General features: G+C 41.0%; 1 long non-coding RNA gene across 1 annotated transcript in view; it reads right to left on the reverse strand.

Moving 5' to 3' along the window:
• LOC145657908 (uncharacterized) overlaps positions 1–27777 on the reverse strand; it is a 73028-nt gene that overhangs the window by 8408 nt on the left and 36843 nt on the right. Inside the window, exon 2 of the long non-coding RNA XR_014123860.1 lies at positions 2928–3073. This is a non-coding gene — a long non-coding RNA (uncharacterized LOC145657908). The remainder of the gene's footprint in view (positions 1–2927; positions 3074–27777) is intronic.

The raw sequence follows: 27777 nt of genomic DNA on the forward strand, positions 1-27777 counted from the left end.
CCCTCCTGCCAAATGTCCCCCATACATCACAATTTTCATGTCTTTCCGTAGTACTCGCACAGCGAGGCAGCGTATGCGTGCACAGTTGGGCGGGACCACAGAGCTTACATTTTTTGTGCACCGTAAGGAGCATATCCATATTCCCTGCACCACTCCACAATCCATGATCAGATTCTACTGTGCTTTTTTTTGCTTTTTTTTTCTCTCTCTCTCTCTCACACACACACACACACACACACACACACACACACACACACACACACACAGCCTGGCCAAAAAAAAGGTCACACACTAATATTTCATTGGACCGCTTTTAGCTTTGATTACGGCACGCATTCGCCGTGGCATCGTTTCCACAAACTTCTGCAATGTCAACATTTATTTCTGTCCAGAGCTGCATGAATTTTTCCCTAAGATCTTGTATTGATGATGGAAGATTTGGATCACTGCACAAAGTCTTCTCCCGCACATCCCAAAAATTCTCAATGGGGTTCAGGCCTGGACTCTGTGTGAAAATGATGTCTCATGCTCCCTGAACCACTCTTTCACAATTTGAGCCCAATGAATCCTGGCATTGTCATCTTGGAATATGCCCGTGCCATTAGGGAAGAAAAAATCCATTGATGGAATAACCTGTTCGTTCAGTATATTCAGGTAATCAGCTGACCTCATTCTTTGGGCACCTAACGTTGCTGAACCTAGACCTGACCAACTGCAGCAACCCCAGATCATAGCACTGCCCCCACAGGCTTGTACGGTAGGCACTAGGCATGATGGGTGGATCACTTCAGCTGCCTCTCTTATTACCCTGATGCGCCCATCACTCTGGAACAGGGTAAATCTGGACTCATCAGACCACATGACCTTCTTCCATTGCTCCAGAGTCCAATCTTTATGCTCCCTAGCAAATTGAAGCCGTTTTTGCTGGTTAGCCTCACTAATAAGTGGTTTTCTTAAGGCTACACAGCTGTTTAGTCCCAATCCCTTGAGTTCCCTTCACACTGTGCGTGTGGAAATGCTCTTACTTTCACTATTAAACACATCCCTGAGTTCTACTGTTGTTTTTCTACGATTTGATTTCACCACACATTTAAATGATCGCCGATCACGATCATTCAAGATTGTTTTCTGACCACATTCCTTCCTCCAAGATAACATTTCCCCACTGTCCTTCCACTTTTTAATAATGCGTTGGATAGTTCTTAACCTGATTTTAGTAGTTTCAGCAATCTCCTTAGATGTTTTCTCTTCTTGATGCATGCTAATAATTTGACCCTTCTGAAACAGATTAACATCTTTTCCACGACCACAGGATGTGTCTCTCGACATGGTTGTTTAACAAATGAGAAGCTGCTCACTGCATCAGTTAGGGTTAAATAACTTGTTGCCAGCTGAAACAATCACCCATGCAGTAATTATCCAATGGGAGGCTCTTACCTATTTGCTTAGTTAAATCCAGGTGGTGACCTTTTTTTTTTTTTTTTTGGCCAGACAGCGTATATACATACTACATCTGGCTACGGGTCTCCGTACCACTTACCAGTAGATCATAGGGAATAAGCCATCAGGTCTTTTGGAGAGTGGCCTCAAGGATGTGTAAGGAAAGGGAGTGAGTGCTGTGTTTGGAGGCTATAATTTCTACAAGAATGCTGTTTGAACTCCTGCTTTAAGAAAACACACAGAACCTGCAAGAGACTACTTGTGTGTGTGTGCGCGCGCAAAATAGGCATAAGAGACATAAGGATAAGAGGGAGAGGGAGAGAGACTTTAGAAGACAGGGACAGAAAAGACTGGGACCAAAAGGAGAGTTGGGAGAAGAAAAGAAGACAAACGTCTTCTGTCTGTGGTGAAGCTGCTGTCCTCATCATTTATCTTTGTCATGATGGTACTACATGGTGTTGTTCTCACACACACACACACACACACACACACTCACTCTCTCCAGGGAGTTCTGCCAATAAAGAAAATACACCCTGACCATTTCACATGCTCTTGCAGAAACTAATCCCCACACATCAAACTAACCCATGCTCCACAACTAACCCTTAGATCATACTCTTTGATTTGCCTCCAACAGCAGAGGCACTGTGTTTATGCCAGCCAGCAGTTATTAATTCTGTTTATTATCACTGCTAGTCATTTTCCAATCTACCTGACCAGTTATCTGAATGTATGCCTGCAGCTTAGGAACCCTGACACAGTGCATGGCATTTGATTTAATTAAAAGATAAACATAACAAGTGTTGCTGAACCTTACCAGAGCTTAGCATCATCATAGCTCCTTCTCTCTCGGAGAGATTGATAAGCGATTCATTTCCGATTGCATAACTCCCTTATGTTCTTGCCCCTCAGATTAGACGTATCAGCACCTTCTGCTCCTGCGGCAATGTGTCCGTGAACCTCAGCAGATTCTAATGCCTCCATACCCTCACAGGCATCAAATTTCCTTTGATAACAAATCAGTGCACGAAAACAAACTAAACTAAGTAACACACAGCACACAGCTTAAGGAGTTTCTAGAACAACACGGGTCATTAGCCTAAGTTTTAATTGGTTCTCAGACGGCATCTTGGGAGTCCTTGCGATGCCTCGCTGCTCTCTCCCTTCTCGCTAGTCAGTGGACAACTGCCACATTATATTAATAAACAGTAAACCAATAACATAGCATGAGAGATTCTATTTGTTTGTTTGTTTATGTGTTCATGCATTTGTTTAACTGGATGCATGTTAGACCTGTGTATGATTCCAACTATGCCAGGGGGAGTAGTCACTCAGCCGTGGTAGGAGTAGTAATAACTTTTCCCCCAAGTAATGCGCCAAAACTGCATATACTCCGTGCCATTATACACTGTTACCATGGCAATACCCGAGGCTCTAACAATGATGCTGGCCTTGGTGGTAATGAGTCATTGATTAAAAGCTCTTACTGTTTCATCAGAGGAGTGCTGCTTCTGCTTCTGTTTTGGGGTTTTTTTCTACTCCTCTTCCCGTTTGTCTTCATTTTGTTGATATTGTTGTTGTGGTATTGGTGCTGGTGATCACTCCTTGTCCATTAGACTGGCCAACACAATTTCTGAAATGCAAATTCATATCAAATGAGAACTTGTTTTCCCATTTGTTCTGTTCTTCCGCTGTGTGGGAAGGAAAATGTTAGTGACTGAATTACAATTACAGTTGAAGCATTACAGCAATAAATGCTTCTATAGTTAAGAATTTCAGAGTCTAATCACTGTCGTTATAGAGCCCTAAGCCATTCTCCAGGTTAATCACCCCACGTCCACGCATTTCAGCTGGACCAGTGGTTAAGCTGAGAAATCTGGACAGCTGTCCAGATTTCGGACCCTTGATTCTACGTTCTTATTCATCTTTAACTCTCCTCTTCCGGTTCAGCACTTTAACGGCCTTTGTCCACTGCATACAAACTGCCTGCTGGAGCTAAGAACTATAACAAATGGCATTTTAAAGTACATTCTTTTCCTGAATAGGCAAATTGTATATTTAAATTGACTGGAGCCTTCTGCTGATTGTATTCAGGGGGATTGTTTTCTGTTCTCCTCTATGTTTGGTTAATGAGGCTCCTTTTGTAGAAAACATAATTATCATTTGTTTTATTGTTTATTTACTTTTCATGGACTGCGTGATGTTTATTTTGAAGAATTAGTCAGCATAATGGGGAATATAGATAAAATAAAGGTTTAATTAAAAAAAACTTTCTCTGAGCAGTGTATTAACAGCTGTATTGACTGTTGAATGTCGAGGTAAGGTCAGTTTTACTGAATTTCTGGTGATTTTCAGAGAACAGTCTAACAATGGAAACTAAAGTTGATGCTAAACTTAAATACCTAGCAACTATTCAGGTGCATACCTTGTTAAAATGACCTTGTGCCATGCTGTTGGCTAGGCTTTCAAATAATGACGTATTAATTGCCTGCACCACAGATATCCTGCTTCAGGGAACCTGTATCCTGCTTGCTTAATGTTTAAAAAGGAATTCAAAAACAAGTTGTGGAGTGACTATGAAGAGCTGGTTGTTACAGCAATGATAGCTAAAGGTTTTTATTTATTAGTCCTTCATCAAAAATTGCTTTTAGATAAAAACAACTTGAGCATGCCCATTCTGTATCTAATGATGTTACATATATTTACACCCAGGATCATGTTACTGGGTACTTTATGTCCACAGTAAATGCCCCAGCTCCTGACCCTACAGAAAGATTCCAGGTATAATAGCAATTAACCATTGCAATTCTAGGGCATATTTTTTTTAAAGACACTAACCCAAGATATAAGATACACAGGACCAAACCTAGAGTATGTGTAGGTCAGCATGACATGGTGTAGGAGGGGGAACTAGTCCTAGAACAGTTCACGGAACAACATGAGATTTAATGGGATTTGTTATGGACTTGTTATTCTCAGTGCTTCAACGTATACTGAATTCCACTGTAAACTAAACACTGGTGATTTGAAACAAGCCAATATATAAGTTCAGCTTGTATGCTGTCCACTGAGCTAGAGAGACTATATTCCTTTGGTGACAAACTGGCTTCTCCTGTAATAGAGTGAATGTATTACTTTCCATCTATAGGCAGTCTTCCCAACAAAAGGTGCTGTCTCTCTGCTCTGCTGATTTAAATATGCTGTGATGCTAATGTAACAGATAAACACAAAAACACAGGCAGGAGTTATCAACAGCCAAAACCAATAAAATAAAAGCAGAGAGTATGAACTCTGTTTCTTACTATCAGCCCACTGATAAACAACACCTTTAAGGAGAATTTACCGTGTGTGTGTGTGTGTGTGGGCATGCGTGTGTGTTTGTGTTTGTTTGTACATAAGCTATTTTAATTTCGACATGAATCTACAAATTTAAATCAATGCTCGGTACTGACACAGAAATAAGGAAGCGTGCACGCACGTGTATGTGTGTTTGTGTGTTTGTGTGTGCTGAGACTGTCTTTCTTCACTGTTGCTTCCTGCCACACATGAATTTTTCATCACTGCCACACATTCATTTATGAGAAAATATTGTTGCCATGGGGAGTGATGCGATGTGGGCACAGCAGTAATCGATCGTGCTGCTTCTTCATTGGCTGGGCCTGGTAAGGGAGAGAGAGTTGATGGGTATATGGGCGAGTGCCTCTGGCGTCTCCCCGGCAGCTCAGATCAGCTCACACTGTTGCTATGCTGCGGCTGGGAGCCGAGTTCACTGCCGTGGCTTTGTGTTAGTCTTTTCTGCACTCAGGGTTTAGGGCCCTGTGGAAAGTACCCACCACTACAGGCTGTGCTTTGAAGAAACGTGGGTGTTTATTTTTTCATGAGGTTATGCAGACACAAGTGTAATTGTTAGCTTGGCTCATGGCCAGATTGAGAGACCCTGGAAAAGTGATGAAAATGACCCACCTGTTTATTTCAGAAGTACATTTCTAAGCAATTCTAAGTTTCTAAGCAGGTTATGTAGAGATATGTAGTATTCTTAGAGCTTAGTCTCCCTAAAGCACTTATAAGAAAAACATATGTCTCTCTGAACTTGAAAAATGTTTATCACAATAAAAGCAGTAGAGAAGTACAAGAACGTACTACAGATTCAGCAGAGCTGAACTGAACACCAAGTAATAAAAGAACACACCATATATACATATTTGAAAATACTGCCTCCAGCTTCTCCTGTGAAAGATGTGACATCAACTGTGTATGACCAATGTTACTGTAGTCAGTATGGAAATACCACCCCAGTTCTAACTATGAAGGTACAATGGAAACGGAGTTCTGTTACCTTCATGTCTGCTGAGTGCAGTGAGGTAAGCCAGTCACCTTTGGTTCCATACTGTAATTTCTTAGACACTGCAAGTGTTTCAAGTTTCAAGTTTCGTTTATTTGTCACATACATAGTCATACACAGTATAACTCGTAGTGAAATGGTGCTCTGTCCAAACTGAGGAAAAAGAAAACAGGGTGCATAGAGGAATATATATTCTATATATGTACAAAAATATATTAACATATATTATGTTTATATACACAATGTACAATGTATATGGTTGTGTATATATGTATGTACACAATGTACAGATCCATTTTGTAAAATGACATATTTACAGTTTTTATGTTACATATTTACAGTTTTTCTGTTTTTCTGTTTTATGTTTTTATGTGTTAGGTGTTCAGCACAGTGATCTTACAATCCTTTTCTACACGTGTTGGTGAGGCATGCTCTCTTTACCAAACGTCACATTCAAGAAAGCACATTGTATTGCTATATTAACAAATGGGTAAATTTTGGTAGGGGATGGTCCTGATACTGCCAACATCAAACTGGCCACTAGAGGGAGTTATATTTCGAAGTGGCTTAATGTGTGATGGTGCATATTATTACATTTACAGCATCACTGAATGTTCTTTCAATGTCATTGTGTTAAAATATGCTCACTGATCCATTACATCATGTGACAGTATTTTGCATGTTAAAAATATGTTGAAGTTGCACTGTCTTTTGAGAAGCACATAGACACTCACGAATATCTGGAGCAGTATGAACTCTATAAATATATAAACGCGAACGTTTTTTAATACTTGGTACTGATTAATCACAGCATCAATCAACAGAGCAAAATGGTTCTTTCACCTATTTTCAGTTTCCTTTCTTAGACAAAATGCTGCTTAGCCTAAATACCTCAAAGCCCAGTTCCCAGAAACATGCAATTAAGATCGTCTTAAAGGAGAGTGTGTTCAGTCTAATGTTCGCTCTGCCATGTAAAGATGGTCTTTGTTGAGTTGCTAATGTGAGCTGTCAGCCTGTTGCAGCAGTAGGCTGTGCTATACAGATCTGCAGTTAGAGTATGTGAGTGGGAGCTGAGTACTGAATCAGCGGTACTCCTCCATGAGAGTCTAATACCATCTCCTCGCCCCCAACAACCTCTCTGCACTTCACCGAATCTCTAATTTCCCTGGTGACCGTTAGAATAACGACAACCTATCGGTATACAGCCATGTAATACAAGGCTTCCTGTGCTCTGTCTACTTATCCATCCATCCATCCATCCATCCATCCATCCATCTTACTAGTTATCTCACTAGCTATCTATCCCACTCTCTCCCTTTCTCCTTGCACAATAGTTTCTGGTTTTGGTACATCAATATTATTATATTATCCATCCATTTCTCTTCCTTTTTTCTATATTCTTGCTCCCTTCACTGTTACCTGTACAGTACACGGTGTTGTACTGTGTGCTGGTCTGTAATGAGGCTCCTCTCCAGACATAAGTACGCACCATTTTTCATCATTAACACAAGTGTCCCATTTGCATATAGACATGTGCTTGACATTTATAAACATACATGGTTATTAGGAGAAAAATGAAGAGAGTAGCACAACATGTTTAGATTCACTCTCCGTCTATTAGAATGTGTCATTATTATTCAGTATGGAGGGTTTTTTCCCCACGATGATCGACCAGAGGGTAAACAATCAGACCTGCAAATCATGCATGTTAAAAGGAAGCCATGGCATGAATATATAGGATACCATAACAGTGCAAGTGTATGTTATATGAAACAGTTTTATGCTCAGTCAAGGTGCACATAAATCTTAAAAGCCCATTAAAACAATGCAGGCATCCCCCAAGAATACTTTCCAGCATCCTCACACTCAAACCACAGCAGCATCACAGCCATGATTAACCTCATATTCTGATATTCTGAAGCAAATACAGTCATTCTGTACTGCCTACTTATAATGTCCTTTTTGGTATTATTTTGTTCATATGGGTTGGCCTATGCATTTTCTTTAAGTTTGAAGGACAGTTTGTTCCTGTCAAACTGGTAGGTCTTCCTGTCACAAACAATATCTCGTGTTTTTTTGTCTGTGATTTTTGAAGCCTCTGTGAGATAAAGGACAACAGTTTCATTCCACTAAAGAGCAAGTGACAATTCCTCTTCTCAGAAAGGTGGGGGGGAAAAAAGGACTTGTCAGACAAAGCCTTGTCAGTCAAAACTCACGTTCTTCAGCTCTGTGTGTGTGTGTGTGTTCGTTCAGGGGGATCGGGGAAAACCTGACTGGCACAATAATGAGTTCAAGCTGAGATACAACCATGGCAAGGCGATTCTGGTTCAGGTTGTCTGACTCCAGCTGCAATAGAACAGAACTTGCATTCAGAAAAGTACAAGTACAATATCCGAAGGTATAGAGGGTATGCTCCTGAATGTGTGTGTAGGTTAAAGAGTTCACTGTTTAAAGTCATTCAGTATCTCAAAGAGATTCTTTATTGATTGTGTGACTGTGGTTTGTGTTTTTATGAGAGACAAAGGGAGAAAGGGACAGTGTGATTTATTTGCCAAAAGAGGTTTTTGCACGTGTCGTCACAAGCAGTACTTGTGTGCTGATAAACAATGACCTAGTGTAAGCATGTCTGGTAGTGGTGCTGTCCTCTCCAACATCTACCTCTCTGAGACACTTAATTACAGAACCTGGCCCAGCCTTTCTGACGGCTGCGCCGCACAAATTAGCTCAGTGTTGACTCACCACATTCATCCTCACAAGCCTCAACACAGCAAATTGTATAGCTGTCTTTAAGTGTCTTTCCTTTCCTCCTCCTTCTTTCTCCGTCTCTCTCTCTCGCCATCTCTCTCCAATATGCGGATCTCGTGGATAAGAAAGGCTTTCGTCTTTTCCTCTGAGCCAGAAACCGGCACTGGAAAAAGATGGCTTCAGGTTTCTGTAGGGACAGCCTAACATTTCTGTTCAACGTGTCTGTGACATCACCCTGGTTATGCCCACTGGGATTAAGCTTGGGTTTTAAGGTTTCGCTAAACCATATTGCCCGCGTACACCAATGGGAATATTTGCCAGAAAATGCCTCTCAGAGTTGTGCCGTCTCACTGTAACCTGCTCTTTAGCCTCTGTGTGGTCAGGGATAGTCTCAGAATGGGCAGAACGTGATGAAGGCTTATTCTGACCTCAGCCCTGTGGACCGAACAGATGAGCTCTGCTGCTCTGACACACTTCATGAATATGGATCCCCAGGTGTTCGTGGGGAAAACCATCTAAGAATAAGAGCACTCATCTACAGCTCTGATATCACCTGGACAAACAGCCATGGTTGTGGCCCTGGCCCTGAGATAAAATCACCACAAAGCTAATGAGGTGGGATATAATGTGTTCTGCCTTCACACTCAGACTGACATTATACAGTTACTACAAATGAAACTGAAACTGTACTGAATCCAGATGTCACAGCAGAACTCACAAAAGTTCCCCATTTGATGCCAGTTCCACTGTCAGTGCTGGCTGATCTAGGAGCTGCTGATCAGTCTTTGCCTGGAATTTGCTATAATGCACCAGTGATCACCACAGAACACTACCAAACATCACAGGTCCCAGTGCAGAGTGAAGTCTGGGCCACCCAGGAGCTGTTCAATCCAGAGTGCTGACATTTATAGCTCACCTGACCAGGCTGGGGGCTGTGTGCTGAATAATGCTGTTCTACACCTCCCTGTGTGCTTGGGGGCCTGAGACATACACAGACATACACAGATATATGTGCCAAGAACGCTCCGTACTGCATACAGGCTGTCCTTACACATACCCCTAACTGTTAGTCAACCCCACACGTCAGTCTGATTTTAATATCAAGTATCTGCACAGAGCTACGTCAGCTAACTCCACCCCACTGAGACTAACTTTTTGCTAAATGCGAACACTCTCAGGCGGAAGTAAACAGTCCTGCTTTTATGAATACATGGTAATGTTTTGGGGACTTCCAGGGCTTTTAGGGTTTGCTGGGATTTTGAGTGCTTTCCAGCAGGTTCAGATTCTTTATTTAGAGTCATTATAGGGAAACTACTCTGATCCAGCCCTGACTACACCGATTATACAGAGATCAGTCTATTTAAACCTGAGATATACCAGACACAGACAAACTAGTAGAGCAGCATCTAGGTGTGTAAATCCTACTACCACTTCTGTACACAAGCTAAGCCTTGGTGAGCCTGGCGAATTTGCAGGTAAAAAGTAATCGGAAATTTGAACTTGCCGTGAAGGAGATTAGCAGACTCGCGTCACTGCCAGAAGTGAGCTTTTCTGTTGAGCTCTTTCCACGGCTATCAGTGGAAGCAAATGGGCGAAACCTTAGAAACGACTGTAGGATGAAGAGGTGTATAGGCACCACAGCACCCAGCAGACAAGGCAGTTCCTCTAATTATTATTAGCGTCACACTCCAGTAGGCAGCCAGGAGTCAGATGTGTGTATTGACTAAATCAGCTGGGGAGCGGGCAGGGGCATCTAGCTTAGATGAACTAATTGCGATACTCTATAAGAGTTAATTTGCTGTCAAGCCAGGAGTCTCCCCCATTCACATCAGTGCACTTTTACCAGAGGCCTTTAATTATCCTGTATTATTTTAAAGAGCTGGGAGTCAGAGGCCCAAAGTAAACCAGACTTATCAATAATACAGACTGAGAAGTCGGCAGGCTGCAAACACACAATTTAGCAACATTATATTTAACAAGGGTATTTAAAATGCTTTAGCAAGAGTCTAGTTTGCTGTAGACCACACAAATTAATGCTACATACTTGAAAGGCCAGCCATCTAGAACCAGATTCACACTGTGTTAAAGCTTATGAAAATGTTTTTTTTTGCACAGAGTAGTAACCAACGTGCCCAATCACAAGCGCTGTTATTGTTTCCATGAGTCCCGACTGGCTTCATCATTTACCAGAGGCCCAAAGCATAAAGCAGGTTTGGATTTTTAGTGCTATTCCCTTTGCTAGTGATGTGAGAGCAGTTGTGCTAATTTTCCTTAACCGAACGTTCCACTGCCAGCTGGAGTCACGTGTGTGGCTCGGATGCCGCTGGCAGAGGGCACCAGCAGCTGCTGGGTCTCTTTGATCTCCGCTGTCTTTCGGCTCCCTCTCAGAGGGAGCTGGAAGTGAGGCTGAGGGGTAGCCAGCCCCCTGCATGATCTAATGAATGCATCAGAAGCAGAAGACAGAGAGCGTAGTAAGGAAGATTCCAGGTGTAACAAAATACCCATAGAATCTCTAGGAGCTACTGCTGCCATCATATACTTCACAATCCATTATCCATGTAAACCATCATTTAATGAGACTGATCTCTCCCTCTCTTTCTGTATTTTTCTTACACCTGACTTCTCACTTTCCATCTGTCTAGTTTTATATTTGTTGCTCTCTCTCACTCTGTCTCTCAGAAATCAGGATCTAGCATCCTATCTAAAAATGAACAGGACAGACATCATAGAATGGCAAAGCTTGGGGCTCAGATAGCTCCTAGCACACAGCTGCAGTGTTGTACCCACAGAGAAATGAGTATAAAAGGCTGCTCTGAGGAGTGTTTGATGGGCAATGTATAAAAAGTGGAAGAACAACAGACCGACACATCCTCCAGAAAGTGAACAATAGTTCACAGCTGGGAAGGAAAGTTTTGGAAGAAGTACGGGTGTAGCATGTGTGATATCAGACAGATGAAAATACTTTCCCAGATATTTGCAAATTAATTCCGCTTTTTGAATTAAATCCGTCATTTTACCATTTTTTGTCAGCTTTATCAATAAAAGAATAAAGTCAAAATCCTTTATCAAATGCATAAAGAACAAACCATGCAGAGTTCTACTATTATTTCAAAGAACTATTTTTCCTATATCAAAGCCCCCAAATCATGCCATCAGTTACAGCTACCAAATACAGAAACCAAACAAGTGGAGCTTCACTGAGCTAAAACGGCAGGGCAGATCAGAACGCTTCCTGCAGGAGACAGCCCTCACATCAGTCAGGTCATTTAGGAGGAGTTCTGCAGAGTACACACCGTGAACACTGAATCACTGAAGTCACTGAATCAGAGGTTTGCACTGCAACTGATCAGAGGCTTGTGAGGTTGGAACATATAAATGTAGTTTGGCTTTAAAAGTGTGTTTCTCTCAAAATGGACCCGTCACTTTCAATGGCAAAAGCCTTTTCCGATTAGTGAGAGAGAAAAGGAGAAAGCAGCTGAAAAAAGGGGGATTGCTCAGAAATCAGTGCTTTTCAAAATGCTTTTGACAAATGTGTTTGTCAATAATGAGACGCACCTGCAGTAAGTGCACTGAAGAGAAGAGATTTGAATGCTGTCCCACAAAGCCCAGTACAATCGCAAAACACTCAAAAAAATCATCTGTGACCAGAGAAAATGTAAACAACATATGAAAGCACATGCATTCCTAAAGGGGTTCCAATCAAGGGCTGACAAAATTATGGGGTGAGTGGTAGTTGGGCAGTGGTAGCGCAATAGTTATGGTACAACACTTGTAAACAGTGCTAGGTTGCACCTGTTGGGCCCCTGAGCAAGGCCCTCAATTGCTCAAGATGTATTCAGTCATAATTGTAAGTTGCTTTGGATAAAAGCGTCAGCTAAATGCTGTAAGTGTACCTAGCTCCCAAAATATTTGGGGAGATGAGTGTATAGGGAACACATACGTGCCAATTATTGTAAAGGATACAGTGTGGCACTGCCTCTAACTGAACATAACTACATAGACATGTGTGACTATATATATATAACTTTGTTTGGAAACGTAGCCCAGGGGAAGAGCATGCACTTTTTCACAAGCACATATAATAATCTCTGCTCTTCTGAGACAGTTGCAGAATACTCTACAGTGTTGTAGAATGGAAGAGACATCTATGTTTAGAATGGACCAGATGCTATTTTTACTTCAAAAGTACATCTTGGTTATGTGACATTATAGTTGCACGCAGTCTGAGTCCAGTCCTGAACTAAAGACTACGTGGTGAGCCACAGTTCGCTCTATAAATACAACACTAGACCTCTTTTGCCAGAGAAAACCAATCTTACATTAATCCAATCTCCTCCTTCTGTTCATCCATGTTACTTTGTAGAGTAATTAATTAATCATAATTAATTTTCTTCTTCATTCTTCGTATGAATAGATCTGACATACAAAATAAAATGAGAATACTGAGTTATGAGTGCAATAAATCTCTCCCAGTCAGTCTCGTTCGTTACAGTGTTCACTCATTTAGATTCCATTTCCCTTTAATCCTTCAGAAAAGTTCTTTAACAAAGCAAATATTTAAATGTAGCACAAAGGCCCCGTGCGGCGAGTCTATGGTCAGACAAGTTAGTGCAAACACAGCACTTCTGCCCTCTGTGACCCCCACTAGAATGGGTTACGCACAGATATACGAGAGTAAGACGGATGCTGATGTCGTAGCGGCAACCTTTTTTTTCCCCAAACAGATTTCTGCGGGGGTGCCTCGACCTCCAGACAAAGCTGCCCGCGTGTGCTCTGTGAAACGACCTTGTGACAGTACGCTGCCTCCATCACATTCAGAGAGGAGCGGGAAGAAGGCAAGCACAGCGTGTGCCGCGTGAGGGAGGACTGAGAGCACGTCAGCATGTCAGTACTCCAGGGATTCTCTCTCACAGAGATGAAAAACACAATATTCCATCAGCCTCTCCTGATAGGGGCATTGCAGACCTCCTTTAAATCTCCACTACCTCTCTCCCTCTCCCATTATTTCTGTATATCATGTCTCTCTCTCTCTCTCTCACTCACACACACACACACACACCACATGCTAATCCCAGTCTTTTTCCACTTTTGCTCTCTGCTTCATTGCTCATTCTCAGCCTGTCCCCCAGGTGTCCTCCCTCTCTCTCTCTCTCTCTCTCTCTCTCTCTCTCTCTCTCTCTCTCTCTCTCTTTTACTGTCTCTCTTTCTTGCCTTCTCTCTGGCCTGTGCTTTTGAAACATGTATGGATGTGAGGTGGGGCTGAAGGGACTCAGGAAGCCTTCAATATCACAGCCCTGCTTCTCTGTTCGTTCACAGTCTCCAAAGGACAACCTTTCCACAGATGGGAACCGCACCTCCTCCCACCAGTCCCTGGGTCTGGGTCTGGCCTCTCTCCCTATGATGTGATTGTCCACTCTCCTTGAAACTCAGTGAGATCCATCCCTCTCTCAGCACCAGGTGCTTTTCAGACCCATCACCCACAAGGACCCCAGGTCAGATAGTACTGGAATATTCATTATTCATTCTTCATTGTTCGGTTGAAAATAGAAAGCAGAAAAAAGGGGGAGGATCATCAGGCCATCTGGTATCCAGTCAATAGAAAATGACCAAACTGCTGCAACACAACTATTTCATGTCACAGGAAACCGTGCATGTCTACTATGAGGAAACTGAGCACTACGAGCAGGGAGCTCTGTAATGCCCCTGCCGCTCATTGTATGATCAACATCATTTAGCAAGAAAGCTATTACAACCTTGGGTTTTCTCAGAATAAGCAACACAATATTTTTTGGGTGAAACACAATTTCCAACTAAATTTCATAGCACAGAGAAGTTTTCAAACCTTGAAATGTATTTCCTCTAAAATATTGCTAAATCCACATTCAAAGTAGCTGGGCCAAATGCTACCTTCAACGAAAGCTCTTTGCTCCACACATTACAGTCCAGACCTCCATATAAAAGGCTTTTGTTTCCAGTTCATCAGTGAATCAGTGTGTCTACAGTGTTTTAATGTCCATAATGAACTGCAATGCGGACTCCCCTCTTTAGCATTCCACTAAGCCAGCGTTTAGGTGGTTTTGCTCTTGTGCTGCCTGTGAACCTTCTGCTCTCCCAAGCTTTTAGCAGCTCAGTAATAAACCACCTCAGCAGTGACTCACCCTCTACCATTTAGCACTATCCCCACAATCACAACTAACACACGAGCACTCTATATATTGTACATAACCCTAAAACTATTAACCCAAATCTTAAACATTACCCCAACAGTTCCTAACACTCAAGCACAGTGTATACTGTACATAACCCCAACACAGTCCTAACACAGAATCCCAATGTAGAAAAAGCTCCCAACACAACACACAACCATGCCTTACGTATAACCAAAGCTCCCCCGCCCTTGTTTTCTCTGGTTCCCCAAACGCTCATTTTCCAGTTGAATGTTAATTGAATTTGGAGCCGGGTGTAATGTAGAGGCTTCTCACACACAGCTGTCTGCCTGCAAGAGATGGGAACCAGGAACAGAATGATTAACACGAGAGAGAGAGAGAGAGAGAGAGAGAGAGAGAGAGAGAGAGAGAGAGATCAAGCAGTGAAAGAAAAGGAACTGGAGAGAAAGAAAAAACAGGAGAGAACATCTGAGAAAGAAATCAAAGATAGAATGAATAAACGAGAGGAAACAATAGCGAAAGTTGAGAGAAAAGGAGAGAGAGAGTGAGATTAGCAGATCTTGAGTAGTAGCCCACTGCTGGCTGATAACGGATGTGTTGAATCAGTCACACTGCTGAATGCTGATATAATGATGTATCTAGCATGGGGGATGGAGATCCTCACTGGAGATCAGACTGATATGGACCTGAACAACAAATTAGCAAGTTACTTGTTCATTCAGCTAAGTACAATAAGCCAAATCTGCCTATCAAGATTCTCCTGTTTTCAGTCCTTGTGCTTGGGCACTTTGTGGAAATGAAGGAGGAGGAATTTTTGTTCCACTGTCACTGTCCACAGTACTGTGGACATAAATTGTATTAGCTTCAAAGAGCACAGCATAAAGTTACACCTGCCTCACCCTCTCGTCCATAAGAAATAAAACATAGACTGTGGGGATGAGGGAGGAAGAACACTCCTTAAACTGCCCCACTGAGCCGAAACACATCATGCTTCAAGGAGGCAAGGACCACATGCCACACTGCTGTCCACAAAGCTTTAAATACCCATCACTCACAGGGACCATTAAAGAGCACAGACACAGAGTTGGGTGGGAGGCAATGGCAGTCTGACATACAGCAGAGCAGCTGGAAGCTGAATATTTCACACTGATCCTAGATCAGCTTCTCCAGCTCAGGAAAATCATGAAACTGGTCTCTGATCTGTTATCCAGTGGGTGTTAGGGTGCAATCCTCTGAAACTGATCTCAGATTTGCACAAGGGTGTTATCCAGTGAAGCTGATCTCATATATGCATACATTTGCTATGCAGTGAATTTGATGCTGTACTGTGCTGCTGTTAAAGAAAACCCATCAAGTTGTCTCCTTAGGTTCGTCACACATATCAGTGGAGATCTGTCTCATAGAACCTGTGTAAGATCGGTCAGTGGGGCATAGGAGCCTGCAATCCTGTTCTACGCACTTTTAATCAGGCTCCCTCACCAAATGTATTAAATAACATGTTCTAAAAATATAAAAACATTTATCACTACAGACAAATGACCGTGGAGCAGGAAAAACACAGAATAGGTTCTCCATGCATACAGTCCTCCTCTTAGCAGTGAGAGGAACTATGCCAGTCTACTGTGTTATAGTTCTACAGCAAAAAAATCTAACAAGACATTTTAAAATGCTGATAAAATGTGCTCAAGGTGTTTAAAAATGAGATGTACTTTATAAAGTCAGTACCATATAAGTACAAGTTAACTGTAAGCCCCTTTATATATATCTCAGCTGTAATTTCTTCTAGTTCCATTCGTCTTCCACAGATGTGTTTGCTGTCATAAATCACACTATTAAATCATATGACAAAATGGCATACTGTAGATGGTGTGTAAAAAACATTTAACGCCCCAGAAAGATGCCCACTCCACTGCTCTTGTGGGACAGTTAATGTTAAAGACCACTGGTGCTGATGCTACAATGACGAATGGCTTCGACTAATGCATGACAGAGGATGGTGAAGCCAATCATACATCAGCAGTTTTTGATTCATTCATCCTCCCCTTAACCATCCTATCAACACCATCTCCACAGCAGTCACTGGCAGTGAGGGAAAAAAGCCATCGGGCTCACAGCGTGTGGAGGGACATGAGGGGGCGAAGGGACGAGAGTGAAGGAGGAAGCACTCTGTCCCATTACGCCCTACACAGCACACCTCCTGATCTTTATCAGCCCAGGAGGAAACAGGCAACAAGTGGGGGATGAAGCTTACAGTGGGGAAAATGGTCTTCTGTTGAGGTTTTGTCCCCCATAATAACCTGTACACATGACAGAGAACCTTATTTAAGTTTCAAAAACTATGAGTCATACTTTTAACTTTTCTTTCACATCCCTTCATCTTGCAGGATATGCTGCAGTCTAAAAGCAAAACAAAGACCATTTTAAATGAGGAACATTAGCGTGGGTGTATCTAGCAAGGCTGGCTTCTGCAAGTGTTAAAATCCACTCATTCACCACAGAAAAACTCAACCAACTATGGAGTTGCTCTCTTTTAGTCTTTCTGTCTTAAGATTTGGTGGATATCATACCACCAAATTCCTTATAATGTTCTACATCGATTACATAACCGTAGGGCAAAGCAAAACCTTCATTTGCTATTCACCATGTGCTAAAAATATAAATTGTATCACACCAAGCAAATGGCTGGGGTAATTAAATCATCAAGGGACTCTGAGATAGGTCTTAATTAAATTGTGAAAGCAGCATTCGCCAAAGGCCCTAAGGAATATTCACCAGGTTTGACATACCGTGACTTATAATGTAATTACAGCTTTAATGAAAAGTAAGGACCACAGCAAACAGAAACCTGATCAGATTGTAGATCTGGTATTCAAACATGTATTAAAACATTTGTTAAAACATTTCTGTCTTGTGTTGGTGCCATGGGTCTCCTCATCAAACATCCACCCTCACCCCAAAATAGCTGTGCATTGACAGTTGCTTGGCCCCTGTATGTGGTTAAATATAATATAATATAATATAATATAATATAAGGACCTTTGTAACAATCATTTTATGCTTTACAATCAGGTAGAATGTAGTGGGGGTTGATAATTATTAGTTTGTAACATTTTGTATTGCTGTCTATAAATATGCAGGGATAAGAGTTTCCTCTTTTTGAGGGCAGCACAGATAGTGACAGACAGATAAACAGCTAGGCTGCAGAGTGGATACAAAATAAACAGACCATCAGTCAGACATACACAAAGTGCAAAACCTCACAAGAGGTGCCAGAGAAGGCAACCAGTGTAGAAAATCTGACAGAACACAGCATGAATTAGATAGTGTGTGTAAAAACGAACAAGCAAGGCGAAAAGACAGTAGATACCATGAGTAAACAGATGAATACATTAGACAGTGCGCTATGATTGTTATTGATGTGTGGGTAATGTCAGCACACTGATTCTGTCGCTTTCAACAATGTTAAATACATCTACAAATTGTTAACACTCTGTTGAGTGACTCGACAATACTGGAAGCAAATGCTAATTGCTCATGCTCACAGTTCAATAGAAACCTCACCAGAATAGTTGGTGTGTTGCTCAAGGATGAGAAAAAGGATCCATTATTTTTCTTTGTGAGTCAGAATACTTACCTGTTTATGCACCTACACCCATACATGGCACAACTGCAAGTCTAAACCACTGGACTTACCAGTGTTTTAAATTTTTGCTGCTATTTTTCTGTCATTTAACTAGCACATATCACTGCAATGACTGACAGGATGAGGGCAGTTAGGGTCACAGTACTTGCTTTTTTTATTTCCATAGAAAGACTAGCACAATGTAAACAATCCTGCCCAACTCCAACTCTCCTGCTTCTGCCCCATCCAATTCCGCCTCATCTTCTACTGCCCTACGACACCTGCTTCTGCCCTGGCCAACTTCACCTCACCTGTTAATTCCTCGCTCTACAAGCTCACCAGAGAATTGAACATCGGTGCTAAATTATATTTCTCACAAATCACCATTACATACACTCTTTCAGTTACGTCTTGTATAGCTGTGTACATGCATAAATAGCTCTCTATGATGAGCCCTCTACAGTCTCTTGCTGATTTTCTCATTTCTGTGCTTTATTGTTTGTGTTCAGTACACTTAGAAGTGTCTTAACTATCTCTCTCTACCTAAATATCCTATGTGACATGCAGCAAAAACTCTGGAGTTGAATTAATACATCAAATTGAATTCTGCAGGAGTAACACTTTGTCTAATGGATTTAGTTTTCTACACTTTCTGTACACAGTGATTTAATCTCGCATCATCATGTCCTATCAGAGAAAATGGGAACATACACAAGACTTGTTCCACAACAGAGTTATATGTAATAAATACATTAGACCTTCACAAAAGCAGTTACTGTCAAGATAAACAAATATGTATGAAATAAACAAATGAGTTGAACACAGCAGAAGTGTTCTTTGAAGTGAGCTTATTTCCCATATTCGTCTCTAAGCATTCTGGGTTGTTGCTGAGGCTCGGTCTGATGAGCAGGAAATAAATGAATGCTGCAAAGCAATCACATGGAGGAGATGAGCTGATGCACCAATCAATATCCAGCTGATGGTGGCCAACTAAAATCATTGGTTTTGACATACGAGTGCCTAATTTACAAGATGGGACTTTCTCCCCCAGTGGAAATGAGAAAGAGAGGTCTGAAACATCGTGAGTGGGCCTCCAGAGCAAGCGGGAACTGAACTGAGCCTGAGTCATTTGAATTACTGCTGTTATGTTTTTCAAAGCACAGATGGGAAGGAGATTGTTTGTAAACACCGGAGACACAAATGCTCATGTTTTAGTTTATAATGGGGTCTAACAGTAGTGTTCTGCAAATACAACAAATTTGCTTTGCAAATACAATGTGGAACTGTGGCTACAATGTTAGGTGCCATATGTTAAATTACACAGATTTATACAGTCTACACCTCCCTTAAAATGAGTACACAAAGTTTGAGGTGAAATGCTCTTGGGGAAATGGCAACTATGTGCAACTGGCCTGGCTGACAGTTGTTTGTTAGCTTTCAGCTTCCAGTTGGGCTTTGCTGTATAAAACAAGTCGGAAGTGTGTTGGCATGCCAACAGTCACAGCAGTTGGCTGAGTCTGCAGCACTTCATCACAAGGTCACAGTGGTTTCATGATTCACAAAACAATCTAATGAAATCAATGATAATTGGGCATTTACACACACACACACACACACACACACACACACACACACACACACACACACACACCTTTGTATAAATTATTCAAGAAATGTGACCAGAGTGGTTTGTGTTATGAATAAACAAAATAATTAAAAGTCTTTTAGAAAACCAAGCTGTGTCAAAGCAGTCACACTCTATATTAATGCAATCTTCCAATCACTCTATAGAAATACTGCACAACGGCTGATATTAAGCTTGCAAAGTATGGCTATATTTGGTAGTTTTTCATGACAGATGGAGGAATGTAAAATATTGTAAAAATGTTGTCATTTTCAAAGTAGTGGATTAAATTAGGGTAAAAAAAATTATTAATTGTGTTTGATAGCTGTTTTGAGTTATAATGGGAAATTCGTTTGAATTGTTGAAAAAACGTTAATTCATATCAAACCATAATAATAATCAGGAGGTTAATCCTTCTCTGACCTCATTTTCTCTACAAGAGACAGTGACTAAACTTTATGCTCTCACGGTGCTTTTGTCAAACAATTTGATTAGACTGCTAACCACGGAAAATATAGTATATACAGAGACATTAGTTGATGAGATTATTGTGGAATCAGTGTAATAAAAGCTCTAAATTAGTTCCCTTTTCCTGCCTCCCTTACCTAAATCCCTTAAGAGATCGAGCACAGATGAGAAACCACAAAACCCAATCACATCTCTTCTCAGGGGAAAGCTCAATACCATGTCTGATCAATTTGCAAATGATCAGAACCATAATACTGCCTTCACCCAGACAGATTAACAGACTTAACATACATCAATAACATTAATTTCCATTAAACCTGACTACAATGACCCTTAGTCTATTTCTAGGACATAGGCATTGTCTGGTGGCCTGATTCCTGCTGAAGCACCTTTCCAAAATCTCTTAGTAACCTGTCACAGAACTGAATCCACGTGTACGCTGCGGGTAGAAATCTCACAGTACTGCTGAAGTTTAAGGCAGTGCTCCCATTCAGTGAAGGATGACAAAAGCTGGTTGTGTATTTAATGAATAGTTTGGGTCCCGTGTGAACAGCGTGACCCATTTTGCTCAGCTGAAGAAGTGGAAGAAGCTGGGAGAAAAGAACTGTCCAGAGACTATGTCTGGTCTATGTAATCACAAATAGAGAGTTTGAGAAAGAATGAACTAAATCCAATCACAGACACTTTGTGAACTACAATAAATGTTCGTAAGTTCATATTCAGTGGTGTGGATTCTTCACATCTCCATACACAGGCCCTGTCTGAATTCACCATTTGATCACTATTTATTTCACACACTGAGCCTCCAAACACATTTGCGGTTCACACCTACAGGACTCCCGCTCACATCTACAGTCTGCGTGTGAGCAGACCGGTGAAGGATAGAGAGAGAGAGAGAGAAACATGGCGCTGGCCCTCACAGCAGCACACGCAGCTGCCATGCTGATCAACGAGGGGCTGGGAAGGCGTGTGAAGCAGCTGGAGTTGCTCCGCGTGTGATTAGACCCACTCTGACTGCCATTGTCGGCCCAGCCCGGGGGAAAGCCACAACACAGGCAAAGGATCCCAGCCGCCCCTCGCTGCTGACACGCTGCTGAGAGAGCTCATCCCGAATAGGGATAGCCACCAACCAGATAGTGAAAATTACCCAAGAAAGACCCAGTCACAATAAGGTTCCATACTTTTCAACCAGAGGGGTTAGGATTTGAGGGGTGAGAAGAAAACATGTCTGAGTAGGTTAGAACTGTTCTTCCATCAAAAAGAGAGAGAAAAGGAGTGAATTACAGAAGTTAAGAGAAAGAGAGAGATGAAAAAGAGAGAAAAGAGAGAAAGAGTGCATAGAAGTGTATTATAAGAGCATTCCTCAACTGCTACAGCCAGTGACTCATGATTAATGTAAGTGCACAATATAAATTTAGCAGGAACCTCAAAGCAGGTGGTTATCAGTGTGCATTAAGGTAACAGCATGTAGAATGTGCTCCGCCTCTCTCTGAGCAACAGAAAGGTGCAGGGACTTTTCGTCAAAGGTAAACGTACCATTTGCAATGAAGCATGAGAGTGATGCTAATATGCTGGTGTTATAACTGCTCTTGACATTCTGTTCCCGGGGTTTCATAAGCAAGGACAAGAACTGCTGAGGGCATGTCAGTTTATGTCAAGCACTCTAAAGAATATCCTGTCGCGCACAACACCCACATGTAAACGCTGCGTCATGGCAGTCTCTTGCACAATCCACCCACACAACAGCACAACAACTACCATTACGCAGGCGGCACAGGTAACGTCTTGCAAAAGTTCAAAATGTCCCCAGATCATTATCCTCTAGTAACAGAACACAGTGAACTAGCAGTCTGACTGAGGCAGAAGCAAAGGGACATTCAGACCTCCTCGCGTTGGACTCCAAGTTAAAAAGGAATGTCATATGAACATGGTAAGTGCTCAAGGCCTGTGGTAAATACTTGCATGCAGTTAAAGTTAAAGGGGAGGTTATGGGTTTTTCCTGAGCAGGTTCAAATGCTGGAAGGACCAGAGTCTTTACATACTAAGTACCAGACCACATCCAGAAGCCACTGTTCCCAGTGAAGATTTAAGAACACAGTATCACGATCCAGTTTACATTAACAGGTAAAATTGAAGTCATATCTCAAATAGAGACCATTACTTGCTATAAATGATAACAAACTAATCAAACAGTTCAGCCCACTATAGTTTCAGAGATACTGCCAGTTTAATTAAGCATATGAGGCTTTTTATGGCTGGGCTTTGATGCTCCCTTTGTTTTTGTTGCTCCGAAATCCTTTAACCACATTCCCCAAACTGATTTCACAGAACACCTACCTCTGTTTGAGTTCTAATGAAACTATGTTGAAATACAGTAAAAAATCAAGATGAAATGATGATTGCTTAAATAAATGTGTGAAATTACAATAAAAAGGAAAATAAATTATCTGCTACAGCAGGCTTTTTTATTTTAAATCACATGGGTGGCAACTTCCCAGTGAGCCATGGTACTTCAGGGGTTACTTCACACGTCAGCTGATGATCAAACCCAGCTTGAGTTAAATCAAGTGTGTTAGGGCAGACCTGTTCACCTCCAGGCCAGTTTTCCTTGCCTCAGCATACATAATCCAACTCATCAGCTGCTTATCAACACCTTTGGGGTGAGATGTATTGGAGCAGAGAAAACATGACGGTCTACAGAGCATGTCTCTCAGTCCACGACAAGCTTTCATTTTAATTAATGATGTAATCTGAGGATGATGCAAAAAAAAACCCCAATAACACTTGTTTTTTCTAACATAATGAATTCTCTATAAAACCCCACTTAAGTCTCTACTTCTTATTCCTCTGATTGTCAACAGAGTTCATAGCTGGATACATATTTGGATATGTATGGATATGTTATGCTTATAGACATGTTGTTATAGGCTGACAATCTAAGACATATCTTAACTTGTGTTTAAATTATAGATGAGACTATAGATGGAGAGAAGGGATAGAAATTTGTTATTTTGTCATTCAGTAGCCAGGTTGCAATATTCTTGTGTTTATACTAAATATACTAGCAGAATGTAACTAAGCCCAGTGCACAATAAGTTTATATTCTCCAACAAACACAACATTCCTCAACAAACACCAGCACACCCCAACACCAATACTCTCCAACAAATACCAAATTCTCCTAGAAACACTAACATTTTCAAGCAAACACCAGCACCAGTATTCTCTGAGAAAGACCAGCATTATCCAAGAAAAAACAATATTTTGCAAGAAAGATCAGCATTATTCAAGAAGTACCAACATACTTGTGTGTGTGTGTGTGTGTTTACTTGGCATTAATGTTAACTCAATCATGATTGATCCCAGCCATGCCCCATGTTTAACTAATTAGATTGTCTTATAGCCTATAAGAAATGCCTATAATCCTATAAAAATGCATCTATATCCCATAAGAAATTCAGAAATGCACCAGAAATACATACATCTGAATGACTTAATCACAATATAAAGCCCAAAAGTGAACAGCTCTCCCTATTAACTTGTAAACTGAAAAGTCATTGTGTACTTTTTCACATACATGATAGGCTAATGCTATAATATAATAAACTGTGAGAGGAAATGTTTACAGTGACTAAATATAAAATACACAGGAAACAAGCAGCCTAACATAGAACTCTAATATATTTCTGTCAATAAATTAAAAATAAATAAATAAAAAATAAAAAAACTTTAGTGCAGAGCTATATTCACTTTTAGTTAAATCTGACATTATAAATAACATTTCTTCTCCTTCACAAATGAAAACCTACTGTCTGATGCAATGCAAAGCAAAGCATGAAGAATGCAGCTAAGTTGTTAGCCTACAGAGCTCCATATGCATATGGATCACATAGAGGAGGAAGAAAAACAAAATAAAGATGGTGTGTCTAGGCATACATATAGTTTAATGAGCCCGCATTTATGATTCATGCATGGCAATGAAATAACCAAACAATGATAGATCTCTAACAAGAGTCAGTACTCCTGCCTTGTGTGTATTTGTGTATATGCATGTCTGTGTGTGCACTGTGTTATGTGTGTGTGTGTGTGTGTGTGTGTGTGTGTGTAGCAGGTAAAGAAGCTGCAGGGATGTAAGGAGACAGAGGCTCTGCAAGAACAGAAATATACTCTCTCTCTCACTGTGTGTCCGTGTACTGTGTATGTAGTATTTACTCTTTACTCTCTTCTTCCTCTTTCTCTCTCTGTCACCCTTTTTCACTCATGAACATATGCAAACACACACCCATGTTCACACACATTTTCTTTTGTTCCTCTGTATTCTTCTCTCACAGGTTCTGCAGAATGTCTCTATACCTCGAGAACCCCAGACAATTCAGTTCTTCCACAGTAGAAGTTGTTGGAGGGGACTTTGTCTTAAGCTTAGAATGCACCTCACCTTCCAGTTCACATTGATTTCAGCTCCACTAAGGATTTCCATGCAAGATACAACAGATACATGAACTGCCGGGCTGCCAAAACGAAAACCTTCTAAGAAGATGGATTTTGAAATTCCAGCACTGACTACAGGTTGTACAAAGTTCATAATTCAGACCCAAGCTCTACACCCATAGTAACCTTCTAAAGAGCTCAAAATCATGTTTTAGTTCATGTCTGCAAGCCTTTTATTTTCTTATCCTCTGACAAAAATCAATTACTGATGTACAGTTGATAAAAGGCTGTGCCAATGAGCAGCAGTCCCACTTGCATACCAACCAGAGTTAATAAGGAATTCATAGTTGAGGCTGTCTATTACCAACCCATTCTTTTTTAGAGGCGAGTACACAGACATTGTCCAGAGAGCACAGTGGGTACCTTAAAAGTTTTAAGAGTGCAGTAAAGACTTTACTGTCATTCCCTGGTCTGCTCAGCCAGCACAGCAGGACTCCATGTGTTTTCTGCCCTCATACACACATGATCTCATTCACAGGGTGCTTGGTAATTAGCACGTGAGTTGAGTTGTGTGGAATCAGACAAAACAAAGCACTAAACCGTAGCCCACTGGCAACACAATATCAATTCATGGTTAACGTCAGCTTTGTATTTGGTTTGTTCATTATTAATTTAAACGTTAAAAACTGAGCTTCTAACCTTCTACATTTACAGCACATAGCTGACACATTTATCCAAAGCGACTTACAAGTATGACTGAATACAATTCAAGGGTTGGGGGTCTTGCTCAGAGGCCCAAGAGTGGCAACCTGGCAGTGGTGGGGCTTGAACTGGCAACCTTCTGATTAGTAGTAAGCCACTGAGCTACTGCCCCAAGGTGGCATCAAGCTGGAATAACATCACTTGCATAACAAAGCAACTTTCAGTGTTGAATTCATGTTGCAACCCTCTGACAAACAGCACTGGACGAGAATAATTAGGTGTTTTCTGCCTGAAGGAGAGAACAGGTGTTTTAAGAACCACAGATGTACAGATCCACACTCCCGTCCATATCAGGCATGTAGTGGAGACGTGCTACTGTTATGGCTCTCTAATATAGGGGGTATTCTGCAAGGATGTCTGCATCATTCTGCCAACAGGCTTCTATGCATGATTAGTCCACCTGTGCAGAATACCAAACCCCTTTCATCTGTCATGTGCTCACCATCAGCATAGAAAAACCAAGAGAGGTTATCTTCAAAGAGTACTCTGGGATGTCTCTCTCTCTCTCTCTCTCTCTCATTTCTTTTTTCTTCTTCCCTTATTTTTTCTGTACTTCTTTAACTAACCTCTCTCACTCGGCTAAGATACAACATGGTCTTACTCAGAATGACTACATACTCTTTATGAAAAATAATTTTTTTAAAAACAATATTAAATGAAGTTTCAGTAAATAAATTAAATATCTGACAGCAACAGACTTTGCCTTCCGTGTATGTCCCACATTGGCTAATGGAGACCAAAGACATCATACTGCAGCTGGGCAGGTCAGATTAAAAAGAATTCTTCCAGTGCTCAAAAGCTCTTGTGCAATTCACGCATTATGGTGTGCAAAACAGAAATCCAATTTTCCCGTAGCTGTATGTCTGTCTCTTTTGCCCGGAGACTATGAAGCAAATATCCACAGTGATACGACTCAACTGATGAGCGGATCAATAAAAGTACCAGTGAATTGGAGCGGCCTGCAATAGACTGTAGCAGAATGGACTTGAAGTTGAGCAAAATGGATTTGTAATGCATACACATTCTCTGAAAGCAAGATGAAGGAAGACCACTATCTGCTGCCACCATAGGTATCAATATTTGAGTTGATTCAAAAGAGCAGAAAAGGTGACTGAGAACACATGGTTCACACCTGTCGATTTTGTCAAGGAGTCGAGCTGGTGCTGTTATGTAGAAGCCTCCTGCAGTTAAACCCCTTTAGAGCTTTAACACTATAGCAAAGCCATTTTTATTATAAAAAAGAAAACACTCAGTTCACTTGCAGATATTGCAACCAGATATGTATTAACAAGGAGACCTGACAGAATGAAGGTTGATATTATGAAGGCCTGACAGTATTACGCACTAGGACTCTGACAGCAGGCATAGAAAATAGCATGACTATACCATGGTAAGAGATCGTTTAAATGAGATGGTTTTTGGCACCTTTTGTTTCTGCCCTGTCTACAATCTTACTGTTCTTGTTTAACAAAAACTATGACGCCTCAAAGATTTAGCCTTGTCTTAAGCCTGGTAGCTTAATTCCTCTAGTAGGATTCTATGCAAGGATGCTTATGCAACAGACCCCACAAAAAATGCTACAGGATAAAAAGGCAATACAGTGTAATGTTACTGCTTTGTTAGATAACGTAGCAGCAAACTCATTTGCCTATTGCAGTGCACGCACGCATGCACGCACACACTCAGTTATTGTAGTAGTGAGGAATATCCTGCTGTATATATTAATGAAGTAGTTCTAAATGTTATATGGAATAATTAAATTTATAAATTACTACTTCACTGATAAATGAAGTAATAACAAAGTAATTGCATGTTCCAAAGAGACACTTGATCTTTTATTAAAATGTGCATCCTGAGTATCTTAGACAAACATAAGCATATATGTATAATACATGCATGAAATGATGTAGATATTGTGAAATCAGGTTTACTGCATTATGTCCTTGGACATGGTTACGAGATTGTTATTCGTGCTGTTGTGCTTCAAGGTTTTACTTTATAGGATACCCACACGAGGGAACCACTGAGAGTCCAACTCTGTATATGAAAGTTGTAGTTTTGATTAAATGAGGTCATATGAGTGTGTAGAAGTGGGTGTATGAGAGAGAAAGAGAGAGAGAGAGAAGCATATGTGCACAATGCAGTTTAGTTTGTATGTACTCATACATGCATGTAATAT

This window comes from Electrophorus electricus, chromosome 5 (genome assembly GCF_041902795.1).
Source record: "Electrophorus electricus isolate QZ-2024a chromosome 5, ASM4190279v1, whole genome shotgun sequence".
In the NCBI taxonomy this organism is placed as follows: Eukaryota; Metazoa; Chordata; class Actinopteri; order Gymnotiformes; family Gymnotidae; genus Electrophorus; species Electrophorus electricus.